Raw genomic sequence first — 15498 nt, 5'->3', positions numbered from 1 at the left:
TCACCGTCCTTGTGCCTTCACCCTTGCCACACATGTGAGATTTTCTCTGAATTTTGCAGTCTCCCCTGAGCTCGCTTCTACTTGACCCTCTGATGTGGTCAGATTCTCCCACACACGCATGCATGTTCCTACCACAGACAGCGGATTCCATTTCCAAGAGGAGAAAAATGAGGGCCTGAAAACCTAACCTCTTGACCACATCCCTCTCTCTCTCTCTTCTTTTCCTAAATCCACATGTTCAGAAAAGGAAAGTATCCTACATTTATTTTTCCCAAGCAAACACTTCTTCATTTTACCTATTGATAACTCCTTCCCAGGAGACATGAAACCTCAGTTCCCAGCCTCAATAATAGAAGAGGTGTCTTCTCTACACTAAAAGATAATATAATCTGAACATCCCAGGCATGGCTCTTCATAAGAAAGTCATAAAACTACTAGGGAAAAACTCCATTTTGGCTTAATACCATGAAAATATCATTCCTGTTACAACATGGAATATTGCAGTTTTCTAATCTTTAAGTGGAAAAGTGAGCAGAAAGGGACCTGCTTTACCTCTGAGATATTTCACTCAGGAGACATAATCTGACTGCAACATACTGGGATCATATTTTTAAAACTACAGTGGCAGGTTTTCTGATTCCTTTGGATGTGGATTCCATATCCTTTGGGTATGATCAGAGTGTAAGAGTGAAGACATTTCACATGGTATTAATAAATACATAATTAGCAGGTGAAATGAAAATCATTTACAATATGGATTCAAAGAGCATCTTCCTCTTAGTGTCTTTATGTCATTCTGGTAATTCCTAAAACTTCCATGGGGCAAATTTACTAAAACAGTGAATATTTGCTTATTTTTGTCTTCCTTATCCACCAGCATTGTCCACTTTTTAAATGGGCAAGGTAATTTATATTTTTGAATCAGCTGTCCCCTCTGTACAGCACTAGAAAGCAACAGAAAAATTTCCTCTCCCCATCTCCAGGTCACATGTGAGGCTACAGACAATAATGAAATCTGGAATTGAATAAGAGTCATTGTGCAGAGTGAAATCTCTATAACGGACTCTTGGATTTAAAATACATATGTCTGACTAAAACCTAGTCTATGTGTGATCAATGCATTAACCAATTTTCTGTTGTTTAAAGTCAAGGGCCAAAAAAAAAAAAAATTTAAAACAAGGGCCAATTACTATAAAATAGTGGTAATATGTTTATCACTATTTAACCATTAAGACTTGTCTTCTAATGAGAACTTTTAGTCATATGAACATCAGTAAAATAGGCTTCTGAATAAAAAATAAAATATGGATATTTCATTATCCATCTCAGTTAACCACTATGCCACATTTATGAAACTCTAAAGGAGAAAGAATTTTAAATTCACATAAGCCTTTTAAATCAGTAGAAGACAGGCACTCTATATATCTTGCTCATCTCTGTATTTCCAACACTAGCATCTGGCACATAAGCATTCTGAATAAATGAATGAGCCTAGCCCAGCCCTTTTATTTTACAACTAAGGAAACTCAGACCCAGAGAGGTCATACATCTTCTCCGGTCATTCAGTAAGAACAGCTAAGAGCCTGCTGAAGTGAATCTGTACTCAGTACAAATGTTTCATTAATGCTGCTTATATTATTAATACATATGCCTGTGATTTATCACCTCCATATGCATTTTTAGCATTTGCTCTACTAATTTAGCTTAATATTGACAAGTACACTCAACTGCATTTAGGTTCTTTTTGCTAAGTAAGATACAGCTACTTTTGCTACTGTTTGTTGATAATAAAACAAGAAGAAAAAAGACAAGAAGAAGAAATAATGTACATAAAATATTCAGTCAGTTTGGGACACATGACTTTACTATACCCTAAGCTAAAACTTTCCTTTGGAGTGAAATATGTAGGAGACACTTGGATGCAATAATATAATTTAAGTAATTCTGTATGTTACCTATGGTCCTTTTGAAGAAGACCAAAAATCTTTAAAATTTCATAATATTGAAAAGTAGGTTATAGCAAGGCTCTGCTACTGCAATTTATATTATTTATTAATATATTATTTAGAATTTTTACTATTTATTGAACAGAAATATATTTATTAAAGGAGAAATACATTTTAATGTTGATTATTCCTAGATCCCTCTTCTATAATATCTTGAAATTTCTACTTAAATTCAGTAATATTTATTGTGTGCCAACCAGAATTGCCCACCCTGATAGGAATTTACAGTCTAAAAGGACAAAGGGGAAAAAAATTAAAATATGATTGAAAAGTAACATTGTAGATGTCTATATACAATATTTTAAGGGTGAATATTAGAGATTATTAATTCTGCCTGGGAAACCTTTGAGGTTCTTTTTTTTCAGAAGAGGTGATTTTTAGCCAGGCTTCAAAGCATATGGAAGAACTCATCAGATTAAAGGAAAGAAATAAAGCTCAAGACCTAAGGAAAAGCATGCACAGTTACACAGAGAAAAGTGTAACAGGTGACAGATAGAAGGCGCGTCCAATGGTGGTGTGTGACCAGAACAGGGGACATGAAGAACGGACGGTTCCCTGGCACGATTCTCAAAAGTAGAGCTGGGATCAGATTATGAAGAACATTTTGCATCATGATAGAGTTTTAACCTCATCTCCCAGGTAATGGAAAGCAATTTCTAAGCAGGAAACTAATATAATTTGGTTTATAGATTAAAAAAAAGAATCAATTGGAATAATGAAGAGACTGAAGAGAGATAATAACAAGGCTATTTAAACAGGTCAAATTTGATGACAAGAACATTATCAGAAAGAATAAAAAGGAAGAAGCAGATTCTGGATACCTTTGAAGAGTACCTTCTAAAGCCCTTGGCGACTGATTAACTACGGACCTTAAAGAAAGACCTGAATCGAAATTTCTCGGCTGAGCAACTGAATGGATGCCTGACGACTTTAACCAAACTGAAACGCGCTAAAAAGAATCAGGAGATCAGAGCATTTGTAAGACACAACAGCAAGTACTCAAAATTTGAAAACTAAATTATTGATTGGTTTAATTTTTATTAAACCAGTAAATCAATCAACTCTATTTTCTCATCACAACGAAAAACCATATGAGGCCGATAAAGGGCCTGTTTAATATTCTGCTCCTGAAAACACCATTAAGACATAGTTTGATGGAGACACAGACAGAAGACGGGATAACCTTTAGCTTCCGTAACTTCTTGTAATGAAACCATAGGGCGTGCAGCTTATTTTCCAATCCTGATACCGTATTCCATGTAAAGGGATACTTGCTCAGCTTCACATTCTTTATCTTTCCTCCCCCTCACTCAGTCTAGGGGAGATGGGCTGAATTACCTAACAAGTCATTGACTTTGGAAAGTATTAAAGTGTTAGTTCGAGTCCTCCGGGAAGCTTATGCAAGATGGGATGAGACATGCAAGAGGTCACTGGAGGAAATGCCCATTAAGGCCGGGGCAGAGGAGACAGGGAAGGCCGGAGACAGCCTTCATAACGCAGTGCGGGTCTGACCGCTGCGAAGGAGCATCAGTCAGACTCAGACCACAGTGCCTTTCCGAGAGCCTGGGCGAGGTCAACGGGGCCCTCACAAGGGGCTGCCCACGAGAAGGCCTGGGGAGGGGGTGGAACTAGTCCGCAAGCCCTGCTCGGTCACTGGCGGGAGCCGCCCCAGGAGAGGTGCAGAGGCGGCTCCAGAAAGCGCAGAAAGTGGGGCCGTCAGCCGATCACGCTCCCTGCTACAGAAGAAGCAAGCTCCGCATCTCAGCGCAGGAGAGTCAGCATGCCCTGCCTCGCACCTCCCCCTCCTTTCCTCGGGAACCGGACTCCCCGCAAATTATTATACACTTCACTGCTCCAGGTCAGGACACAAGATCCACTCGATGGAGGGTGAGGAGCCTGCGTTTATTTTTCAGGAAGGAAATGTCTGGCACGCAGCGCCAGGGTCTTTGTAACAGAAAGGAGGATGAATCTTTGGGGACTGACACACACCAGCAGTGAGGAGGGCTTCTGGGCTAGGCTCTGACCCGCGGCTTCAGGCTTTTTGGTTTGTTTGTTTACTGAGACCACGTGTAGAAATTATCAACCTTGAAATCTACAATTATGCATTTGTGGTTTTGTTTTTCCTGCCCTGGCCTGAGAGACGGTGAGCTTTGAGCACGATGGCATTTTTTCACTCGCTGTTGATCACAGCTTACAGAGGCGCTTTCTCTGGGAGGGCAGTGACACCTGTCCCAGGACTAACAGGATGATGGCTGTAACAGGCGGGGGTGCGACTTCATCTAAGGCTGGATCTACAGCTGACTCGGCAGGCTCAGGAGGACGGGTCCTTGGACCACCCAGGTGTGGCTTCCTAGGCAGCCATGGCTGAGATAAAGCTCAGCTGCAGGAAGCAGTCTTCTCACACAGAGGCCCTAAGATTGGACAGGACACAGAACATTTGCCTCTCCTGTGCAGAAAGGATTTAGCTCAGGCTAACCTGAGTTTTGCCCGTGCTACACTACACTGGCGAGTTTCCAGGTTTAGATTTTCAATGTCAGGCACAGATGAACAGTACAAAGAAGACATGCAAAAACAGGAGGCTGTGACCATGGGATGGAAATGAGAGACTCCCTGAGATTTTCTGTCTGAAAATTTCTGTCCACCATTAAAAGTTTCTAACCTTTGAAAACCAGCAGCCATTCTCAAATGCAAGATCTGGAAGAGGACATGGTACACAGAAGTGGATTTTGCTCCATATACATGTAAAGGAAAAATTAAACTCTTATTGATTTCTCTCATTTGAGTTTACGACTTCTGGACCAACTATCACGACTGACTTTACAGCAAAGCTAGATCAAGAATATTTTCTGTGACAGGCAGTTAAGAAACATACAGCTAATTTATATTTTGGATGAGATAAAACCTGTAGGTGTTTAGAGAAAATAGTGATCAAAGAAACCAGGACACGAGTGATAACATCATTATCACTTGGAACATCTACCAATGCAGAATCCTTCTAAAGTCATTTCTTATTTCCTAATTGATAAAAACCTCAAGCTTCAAAAAAAAAACAAAAAACCTTTTTATTTTATATTGGGGTATCATGTTCATGCTCAGTCGTGTCCAACTCTGCGACATCATGAAATGCAGCCTGCCAGTTTCCTCTGTCCATGGGATCTTCCAGGCGAGAGTACTGGAGTGGGGTGCCATTTCCTCCTAGAGGGGCTTTTCCTGACCCAGGGATCAAACCCTTGTCTCCTACATTGGCAGGCAGATTCTTTACCACTGAGTCACCTGGGAAGCCCTGAGTTGGGGTAAAGGCATTTAAGGTGCTAGTCTCGGCTGAACACAGAAGGGACTCAGTTACAGATACACGTATCCATTCTCCTCCAATCCCCTCCCATCCAGGCTGCCACGTAACATTGAGCAGGGTTCCATGTGCTATACAGCAGGTCCTTCCTGGTTATCCGTTTTAAATACAGCAGTTTGTACACATGTGGCTTTTTTTTTAAGTCAAAATCTTTATTTTTCATACTTCCAATGCTAGATTCAGCTTTGTCTTCTGGGAAGGCTTCCAAATTTAGGTATTTTGAAGTTCAGAGATTTTCTGAGAAATAAAGTTTAAAATAAATACATTAACATTAACATTTAAAGTAAATACATTAACAAAAATGAAAAAAAAAATTTTTTTCCTGAGTTCCTTCACTTACATATCCTTAGTCAATGCTGTGGGCTTTGACAAACAACATTTACTTAGACTAGATCTTGGGTTCTGGATTCTGGAAATATTATTTTGCCTTGTATAACTGTCCCAGGAACTAGAGATTGGCTCATTTCACAATTTGTTGTTATGTACCTAAAGCTGACACTTTCTGATGTGAATTTGGTCTCTTCAAAAAAAAAAAAAAAATGTGTAGCTCATAAAACAAACATTTGGCATTAAGCAAATGCAACTTCTGAGACGATGAAGGATCTACACCCATTGCAGGAGGAAAGAGTCCAGCCTGCAGCTTTTAAAAGAAACCCAAACACAGAAATGGCTTTAGCTGAGACTGAGCAGAATATTAAGTTAAACAGAATGGATTTTGCGCTTAAATTTCTCTGGCATTCTACAACACAAGGGCAACAGAACTTGATTTTGGACTTTATTTCCTTCATGCTTTTTGCTAAACTTGAATTGATGAGCTGGTTCTTTTCTGCCTGCTCTCCAGATCACTCTGTATGCTTCGTGCCCCAGAAGCTGCACAGGCCCCTGGCCCTCTGACTCTCCGCTGAACTCACCCCCGGGGACGCACCCGGAGAACAGGAGGAACTCAGGGCACGGGCTTTCCCCTCTGTTCCTCCCAGGTCGCCGGAGTCCCCTTCCTCTCTGTGAAGGTGGCCTTCTCCACGCAACTCCTTTCTCTGGAGTCTGAGGCTCTCCCCCTCCGTGGCCCCTTCAGGCCCAGGGTGGTGTCAAGGACCCCCTCCTGATAACCCCAGGATGCTGTCCATCCTTCTTCACTTCCAGACACCTTGTCTCCACTGCGGTCAACAGTTCTTTTATTAAACCCTTCTCTACTGCCCAGCGTGAGCTGCCATCTGCTTCCTACTAGAAGTTAACAGATACAGCCTGGAAGGGAATTCAGTTGACAAGTTACATTTCTCCCAGGGAATCTGATAATAAGAAGAGGATTGTGTTTTATGATTTTTCATTTGCTCTCTTTGAAGAACCTCTGATCGCCCCTTCTGGATATGTGGTGGGATACATTTGGGATGCGAAGTAACATATAAGTGAACGTCAGCCTTCAACGCAGACTAGTCTTGGAGGAGTTAATTTAATTGGTTATTGTTTTGCCCTAGAGCTGCTTGAGTATAAAATCTATACTGCCTGCGAGTGGTCCCAGTGGGTACTTAGAGGAGCAGTAACCAGTGTTTGCAGAGCAGCCTCAGGAGAAGGGTCATCCTGAGAGACGTCCGCTCCCCTTTCCGGCTGACAGGGCTATAACTCTGGCTGACCAAAGATTGGACAGTTAAGCCCCAGATGGTAAAGAATTTGCCTGCAATGCAGAAGACCCGGGTTCAATCCCTTGGTCAGGAAGATCCCCTGGAGAAGGGAATGGCTATCCACTCCAGTATTCCTGCCTGGAGAACCCCATGGACAGAGGAACCTGGTGGGCTACAGTCTGTAATGTTGAAGAGTTGGATAGAACTGAAGTGACTTAGCAGGCACGCACCATCAAAGACTGAGTTGTGGTTTCATTATTTGTTTCACAAAAAAGGTAAAGGCCGTAATTCCCAGCAAAAACACAAAGCGTTAAATTATATAGCAGTCAAGCAAAAACCAAAAATAATATGTCTGCCGTTGTTTGGAAGATTTCAATTTATGAAGCCAAAATGAGTATGTAATTCTCGAAAAAACCACCTTGAAAACTGAATTAAAATAAATGGTCGAATTTTTCACTTAGTGTTACCTCTCCTGAGTCTTCCATCATTTTCTATTTAGATAAACTACCAGTTTCGTTTCTTCTTTGTCCTCAGTGTGGAGAATAAAGGTCAAAATCTGAGCATACATCTCTGTGGGTAACTGTGATTACTGACAATGGCATCTGGGGAAGGAGCGGCTGACACCAGGTCAGTTCGAATGATAGAAAAAAACATCGCACTGATAAGAGAGTAAAACCTACCTTGTTTGGTGTCGTGTCTGATAGCCACCGGAGCACACAGGTGAGTGCTGGTTGACGAAGATACGCTATGACGTGAAAACTCTTAGAGTTCAGAAGACGAAGATGTCTACTTGGGAGGAATGTCGCTGGGTTAAACAATTGAAGAGTGGCCGGAGCAGGCCCCTGGAGTGCTATGGACAGCCCTGTTGAGAAACAGACAAGGCTGGTGGGGAAATTCCTAACACAAATCCCTGTGAGCCCAGCATTAGTGTTGGTGATTTTGTGACATGTCTCTCTGGTGGTGGATTTCACTTCTTGAACAAACCTTCTTTTCACCAAGGTTTGAGCCAATCTGTGCTTGATAACCATGAACACAAGCCTGACTTGTCCCAGAAGGGCCGGTAGGTCACAGTGCAAGCAGCGCGGACCAGAGGAGAAGGCTCTGTGCACACCAGCAAGACGGCTCTGCCAGGAGAACCCAGAGACTCCTGGACAGCTGTTCTACACATAAACCACGTCTTGCAAGGAAAGACGACTCACTGGAAAAGACCCTGATGCTGGGAAAGACTGAAGGCAAAAGGAGATCAGGGCGGCAGAGGACGAGGTGAGACTGTGTCACCAACTCAGTGGACGTGAATGTGCGCAAACTGGGAGATGGCGAAGGACAGGGGAGCCTGGCAGGCTGCAGTCCATGGGGTCGCAAAGAGTCAGACAAAACTGAGAGGCCGAAAGGCGACGACAAGGAAAAAGCAATGTTTGAGGAAGGAAGGGGTATTTCACAAATGAGGAGTGTTCCGTGTTGCTGTATCACCCCACACTCATCAACCATAAACTTTCATCCAACATCAGCTCAGTGTCAGGAACTTTGCCAGGCAACGGAAATACCTGCTCTCAAGGAACAGTGAAGCTGAGGATACAGAACATATTTATGAAGCGGCAGACAACATACATAACAGGTCAGTCAGTCAGTTCAGTTACTCAGTCATGTCTGACTCTTTGCGACACCATGGACTGCAGCACTCCAGGCCCCCCTGTCCATCACAAACTCCCAGAACTTGCTCAAACTCATGTCCATCAAGTCGGTGATGCCATCCAACCATCTCATCCTCTGTCCTCCCCTTCTTCTCCTGCCTTCAATCTTTCCCAGCATCAGAGTCTTTTCCAATGAGTCAGCTCTTCGCATGAGGTGGCCAAAGTATTGGAGCTTCAGCTTCAGCATCAGTCCTTCCAATGAAAATTTAGAACTGATTTCCTTTAGGATGGACTGGTTGGATCTCCTTGCAGTCCAAGGGACTCTCAAGAGTCTTCTCCAACACCACAGTTCAAAAGTATATAACAAGCAGTAATGAAGTAAGCCAAATATCCCAGTTTTAGGGAAATATACCAATATCGGGCTAGTAGAATTATTTTAATAAGGCAATAGAACAAAACCAACTTCCTTGAGTACTGGGATGGTTTTTCCAGAAAAGAGGAGTTTTCCTGTTGTTGATCATATAAAAAAGAGGTTAAACCAGAAAGCTGGGATGGGAAGGGGGTGGTAGGGAACTTGGGTGTGAGGGGTATACTAGTCTCTTCTGGGGAGGGCCATCTCATGCACGAAAATGACTGAGAATTCTGGAGTCATTCTAATGGTGAGGCGCGAGTTATCCCTGGTCAGAGGACACAGGCTGAGAGCTAGGCAAAGAATGAGGCCATAAGTGATCAGAGGTGTGAGCACAGGTTTAGGCAATGGTTGTTAGGAATTCTCTAACTTAAACCTCTCTACTCTTTTTTCTTTTACCATGGTGCATCAATAAAACCTAAGCAAGAATTACCAGGGTCTCAGTTGGGTTGAGGTTCATTTAAAAAGACCTAGTACAAGCATTGTGGGGAAGAATGACAGGAATGAGCGTCGTTCTTCCCCATCCTGGAGACGGCTGTGAGTATGAGGACCAGGAGGGGTAAGGCAGGGAGTCAGGGGGCTGGGCAATGTAGGAGTACCGTGTGGAGCGGCTATCTCGTAAGTTATCGGTCGTCAGTAATGCAGAAGACACCTGAGGATCAAGCTCTGTTCATGAAGAAGCCTCAGCAGAAGAAACTGGGGTGTTTGGGTCTGAACAGTCGAGAAACAGTGCTCTTGGAATGGCCAGAGACAGCTGAGGCTCATTGTGTGTGCGTGTATGCTTAGCCGCTCAGTCGTGTCTGACTCTAAAGGTTCACTTTAATGAATCTCATTGTCTGTCACATAAATTTATGGGAGATTTGCCATACCCGTTTGCATGTAAAGATAGTTTGCTGTGACTTGATAATAACAGATCTGATAACTTAGGGCTGCACTACTCAGGAGGTAACCGTCTGTCTCTTTGCCCAGGTCAGTCCCAGCGTAATTATCAGTGGTACTCACTTTCACTATCAAAAGAGTCCCAGCTTGAATAATAAATAATGCAACTGCTCTAACTGAGCACCGCATCAATGACAAAGAAAAGAAACACACCACTTCAGAAGAGTAGACATCATTGAAGAATGGAGGTTGTATCTGCAATGTGTCTTGAAGCAACAGAGAGCTGAAATAAAAAATGTAATGATTTCTGGAAAAAGAAGTGGCATGTGAAAATAAAGTCAAATCTGCCATTTTTGCTGATATAATGTATTGAATTCTTTCCATGTGTCATGTACGGTTTTCTGTGATTTTTATGTAAGAACGTTTTACTCCCCATAATAACCCTACATAGCAGATACTGTTAGTAGTTCTCTTTTAGTGAGACACAGATAGTTTAATTAATTTACCCAAGCTATACAGTGAGAAAGTAGCAGAGCAGGAATCAAATACAGACAACCTGGTCTCTCTAAATACACTGCCTATCAGTGAGTAATGAGCAGATTTATTTTGGTCAAGTTTTTGATGAGAAAACAGCTGTAGATAGAGTTGGCAAGATGGATCAAAGGGCCTGCAATACCTAATACAGCATTCATACTTCATTTGCTACACGGTACAGACTTAGTGAGGGATTTTGAGATACTGATTTGAGCAAGTCTTATTTTCAGAAGATTTATCTTTGAGAGAAGCATACAGAAGGAATAAGAATTAGACTTAAAGTTTGTTTTAATCGTACTAATTCATAATCTCTAATTCATTATGTTTGTTACCTTTACACTACACATTGATATAAACATAGGTGACATTTTTAAGAATTGCCTGCAACTGAGATTTATGGAGAATAAGATTAACAACCAGAATATAGAAAAAGAAAGTTGCCAGGGAGGGAGACACACACAGATATTGGAACATATAAAGATTTCTTGTTTAGAGATACGTATCTAAGACAAAGCCCCAAAGCCTAGTGTGAAACCCTGTAGGAGTGGATTAAGTTAAAGATGAAAGGAGAAAGGAACAGTAGGATTATGAAATGAGATCACTGTTTCAGGAAAGATTGGGCTTACTGCTTGCTAGTAAAGTGAACTCAACAGACAGAAATTTCAGTTCAAAACAAGAATGAATTTTCAAAGAATTACAACTCCCCAAGTGTGATTCTATGAGCATTTGTCCCCAAATTCCTATATTCTAAAAGTTAATCTACTGAATGTCACACAAAAATGGGAAAGAAAAGAAATGTAACTGACAGAGCATATACATACATACACACACAGAGAAGATAGCAAATGTTTAGTAAAAGAAAGAGCAACATACATGGTACACACACTATAGGTAAGCTGGTGAGAGACGGAGGGAGATTCAGAGGATACGTGCGTGCTCAGTCGCTCTAGACATGTCCGTCTCTTTGCAATCCTGGGTTGTAGCCCACCAGAATCCTCTGCCCATGTGGGCTCTCCAGGCAAGAATACTGGACTGGGTTGCCATGCCCTACTTCAGGGGATCTTCCCCACCCAGGGATCAAACTCGTATCTCTTATATCTCCTGCATTGGCAGATGGGTTCTTTACCACTAGCGCCACCTGGGAAGCCCTTCATAGGATAGGTAGATATTAACTAGATCAATGAACATCCACGCAAATAGGCAGATAAGTATTATTACATTTTTTATCAAATTTCCCAATTTCCAAAATGTGAGAACCCAATCAAAACTCCAAGAGTCTAAGGGCTATGCCTGAATAATGATTTGCATGGTCCATGTACCAGTAAATGGGAAAAGGAAAATGACTGAAGGCTTTAGTAATTATTTCTAACATCTGGATTTGGACAATTAGCATTTGCTATTGAGGTGAAAATCGGGTAGTATTTCACACTATTAAAAATCTAGTGAGTATTGGAGTTTGGGGAGATCATTTTCCCCAAAAGGTAAAAAAACAATTAAAAGTATTCTTTCTTTCCTCATGTGAGAAAAATGAATTAATCATGGTTCTTTTATAAGCATCAACATGTGGGGTATCCTACTACATCCAATGTAGTAGGATGTAGTGGGATTGTGTATGTGTGTGTATGTATAATATAAAATGAAAATTATATTTCTGAAAAATCAAATTATTTTCATCTCAAATAGTAAATTTAAAAATTGTTAAAACTTCTATGAAAGCAAGACAATTAAAATCATATGTATTTTATTTACCCTAATACATATGTGATATATATATATAGTGTATATATATGTATAGCCTCACTTCCTTTGCCTAGGTAGCTCATATCTCCTAGTAGCCCAAATGAAAACTCCAGTACAGAAGCAGACACTTGTCTTCTAATGGTAATATAAATAATATAATGTAATATAATATATATTATATATAATATACTCTGCCTCTTGAGAAACCTGTATGCAGGTCAGGAGGCAACAGTTAGAACTGGACGTGGAACAACAGACTGGTTCCAAATAGGAAAAGGAGTACGTCAAGGCTGTATATTGTCACTCTGCTTATTTAACTTATATGCAGAGTACATCATGCAAAATGCTGGGCTGGATGAAGCACAAGCTGGAATCAAGATTGCCGGGAGAAACATCAATAACCTCAGATATGCAGATGACACCACTCTTATGGCAGAAAGTGAAGAGGAACTAAAAAGCCTCTTGATGAAAGTGAAAGAGGAGAGTGAAAAAGTTGGCTTAAAGCTCAACATTCAGAAAACTAAGATCATGGCATCCATTCCCATCACTTCATGGGAAATAGATGGGGAAACAGTGGAAACAGTGTCAGACTTTATTTTTTGGGCTCCAAAATCACTGCAGATGGTGATTGCACCATGAAATTAAAAGATGCTTACTCCTTGGAAGGAAAGTTAAGACCAACGTAAACAGCATATTAAAAAGCAGAGACATTACTTTGCCAACAAAGGTCCATCTAGTCAAGGCTATGGTTTTTCCAGTGGTCATGTATGGATGTGAGAGTTGGACTGTAAAGAAAGCTGAGTACTGAAGAATTGATGCTTTTGAGCTGTGGTGTTGGAGAAGACTCTTGAGAGTCCCCTGGACTGCAAGGAGATCCAACCAGTCCATCCTAAAGGAGATCAGTCCTGGGTGTTCATTGGCGGGACTGATGCTGAAGCTGAAACTCCAATACTTTGACCACCTCATGTGAAGAGCTGACTCATTGGAAAAGACCCTGATGCTGGGACGGATTGTGGGCAGGAGGAGAAGGGGACGACAGAGGATGAGATGGTTGGATGGCATCACCAACTCGATGGACATGAGTTTGGGTAAACTCCAGGAGCTTGTGATAGACAGGGAGGCCTGGCGTGCTGCGATTCATGGGGTCCCAAAGAGTTGGACATGACTGACTGACTGAACTGAACTGAACTGATAATATAGTCAAAGTAATATAAATATTACTTCAAAAAATGGATTCTTCAGAGGAACAAGAACAAAAATATGTTCATTTTAAATCATTTATTTCAGTAAAAACACAGCTAAAGTTTTTTATTTATATTTTTAGGTTATATAATGAAGTCATTATTTCCAGAGAATAATTCTTCTGTCCAATTGCTTGAAACCACTGTCATAATAATTCGATTTAGATTGGAAAGAAACAATCATAGTCGCTTTTCAATTAAGAGACATTTCATTTTCCAATTCCTCCATTTTCTTCATTTCTTCTAAAACTCATTATAAACTAAATAATTTCATTCAGACCAGGCAATTTCTGAAAACACAATCAAGGGTTACAGTATAAACATGAATTTTTAATTTTGTAGTTTATCTATTTCTCGGGAACATTTTACATTAACAGGTAGAAACTCCAGTTTTTAAAAATATTTCCCTAGGGTATTACATTTGCACTGAAAAGCGATATTCATGAAAACTATAACTTTTCTCCAGGATTAGCATGACATAGCACCATTAAAATATTCTTTGTAAGACACAAATGTTGTCAAGAAATAATGATTGGTATATGATCAAAGAGAGAAATTAAAAAGGAAGTTTAAAAAAGAAAAACCAGTCCCAGGTATATGGATTTTTAAAGTCAGGAAAATAAAAATGTATTCTTCATATGTGTATGCATGTGTGTGTATGTGTGTTTAAGCTATAAGTTCGGAAGAAATGCTACTCTCCTGAAAATTTAGTAATTAAGCAGGACTTTACAATAAGATGTGGAAGGGCCAAAATAGGGCTTATATATTATAGTTAATTTTTTTTCCTTTCCTTTATCAAGTTTTTATTTTTTTATTTTTATTTTTTTCATTTATTTTTATTAGTTGGAGGCTAATTACTTTACAATATTGTAGTGGTTTTTGTCATACATTGACATGAATCAGCCATGGATTTACATCTATTCCCCATTCCGATCCCCCCTCCCACCTCCCTCTCCACCCGATCCCTCTGGGTCTTCCCAGTGCACCAGGCCCGAGTACTTGTCTCATGCATACAGCCTGGGCTGGTGGTCTGTTTCACCCTAGATAATATACATGTTTCAATGCTGTTCTCTCGAAACATCCCACCCTCGCCTTCTCCCACAGAGTCCACAAGTCTGTTCTGTACATCTGTGTCTCTTTTTCTGTTTTGCATATAGGGTTATTGTTACCATCTTTCTAAATTCCATATATATGCGTTAGTATGCTGTATTGGTCTTTATCTTTCTGGCTTACTTCACTCTGTATAATGGGCTGCAGTTTCATCCATCTCATTAGAACTGATTCAAATGAATTCTTTTTAACGGCTGAGTAATATTCCATGGTGTATATGTACCACAGCTTCCTTATCCATTCGTCTGCTGATGGGCATCTAGGCTGCTTCCATGTCCTGGCTATTATAAACAGTGCTACGATGAACATTGGGGTGCATGTGTCTCTTTCAGATCTGGTTTCCTCGGTGTGTATGTGCAGAAGTGGGATTGCTGGGTCATATGGCAGTTCTATTTCCACTTTTTAAGAAATCTCCACACTGTTCTCCATAGTGGCTGTATTAGTTAGGGTTAGGGTTAGGGTTAGATGGCTGCTATCCAAATGTCTACAAGCAATAAATGCTGGAGAGGGTGTGGAGAAAAGGGAACCCTCTTACACTGTTGGTGGGAATGAAAACTAGTACAGCCACTATGGAGAACAGTGTGGAGATTTCTTAAACAGTGGAAATAGAACTACCATATGACCCAGCAATCCCACTTCTGGGCATACACACTGAGGAAACCAGATCTGAAAGAGACACGTGCACCCCGATGTTCATCACAGCACTGTTTATAATAGCCAGGACATGGAAGCAGCCTAGATGCCCATCAGCAGACGAATGGATAAGGAAGCTGTAGTACATATACACCATGGAATATTGCTCAGCTGTTAAAAGAATGCATTTGAATCAGTTCTAATGAGATGGATGAAACTGGAGCCCATTATACAGAGTGAAGTAAGCCAGAAAGATAAAGACCAATACAGTATACTAATACATATATATGGACTTTAGAAAGATGGTAATGATAACCCTATATGCAAAAGAGAAAAAGAGACACAGATGC

At 40.8% G+C, this 15498-nt stretch overlaps 1 long non-coding RNA gene across 1 annotated transcript in view; it reads right to left on the bottom strand.

Moving 5' to 3' along the window:
* Positions 1-5227: 5227 nt before the first annotated feature.
* Positions 5228-15498, bottom strand: part of LOC136144660 (uncharacterized) — a 31020-nt gene continuing 20749 nt past the window's right edge. The window contains exons 2-3 of the long non-coding RNA XR_010658611.1: positions 7652-7833; positions 5228-5592 (exon numbers count right to left, since the gene is read on the bottom strand). This is a non-coding gene — a long non-coding RNA (uncharacterized lncRNA). The remainder of the gene's footprint in view (positions 5593-7651; positions 7834-15498) is intronic.

This window comes from Muntiacus reevesi, chromosome 12 (assembly GCF_963930625.1).
Source record: "Muntiacus reevesi chromosome 12, mMunRee1.1, whole genome shotgun sequence".
NCBI lineage: Eukaryota > Metazoa > Chordata > Mammalia > Artiodactyla > Cervidae > Muntiacus > Muntiacus reevesi.
Note: the sequence above shows the minus strand (reverse complement) of the source record. Positions and strands in the feature narration are given on the sequence as shown.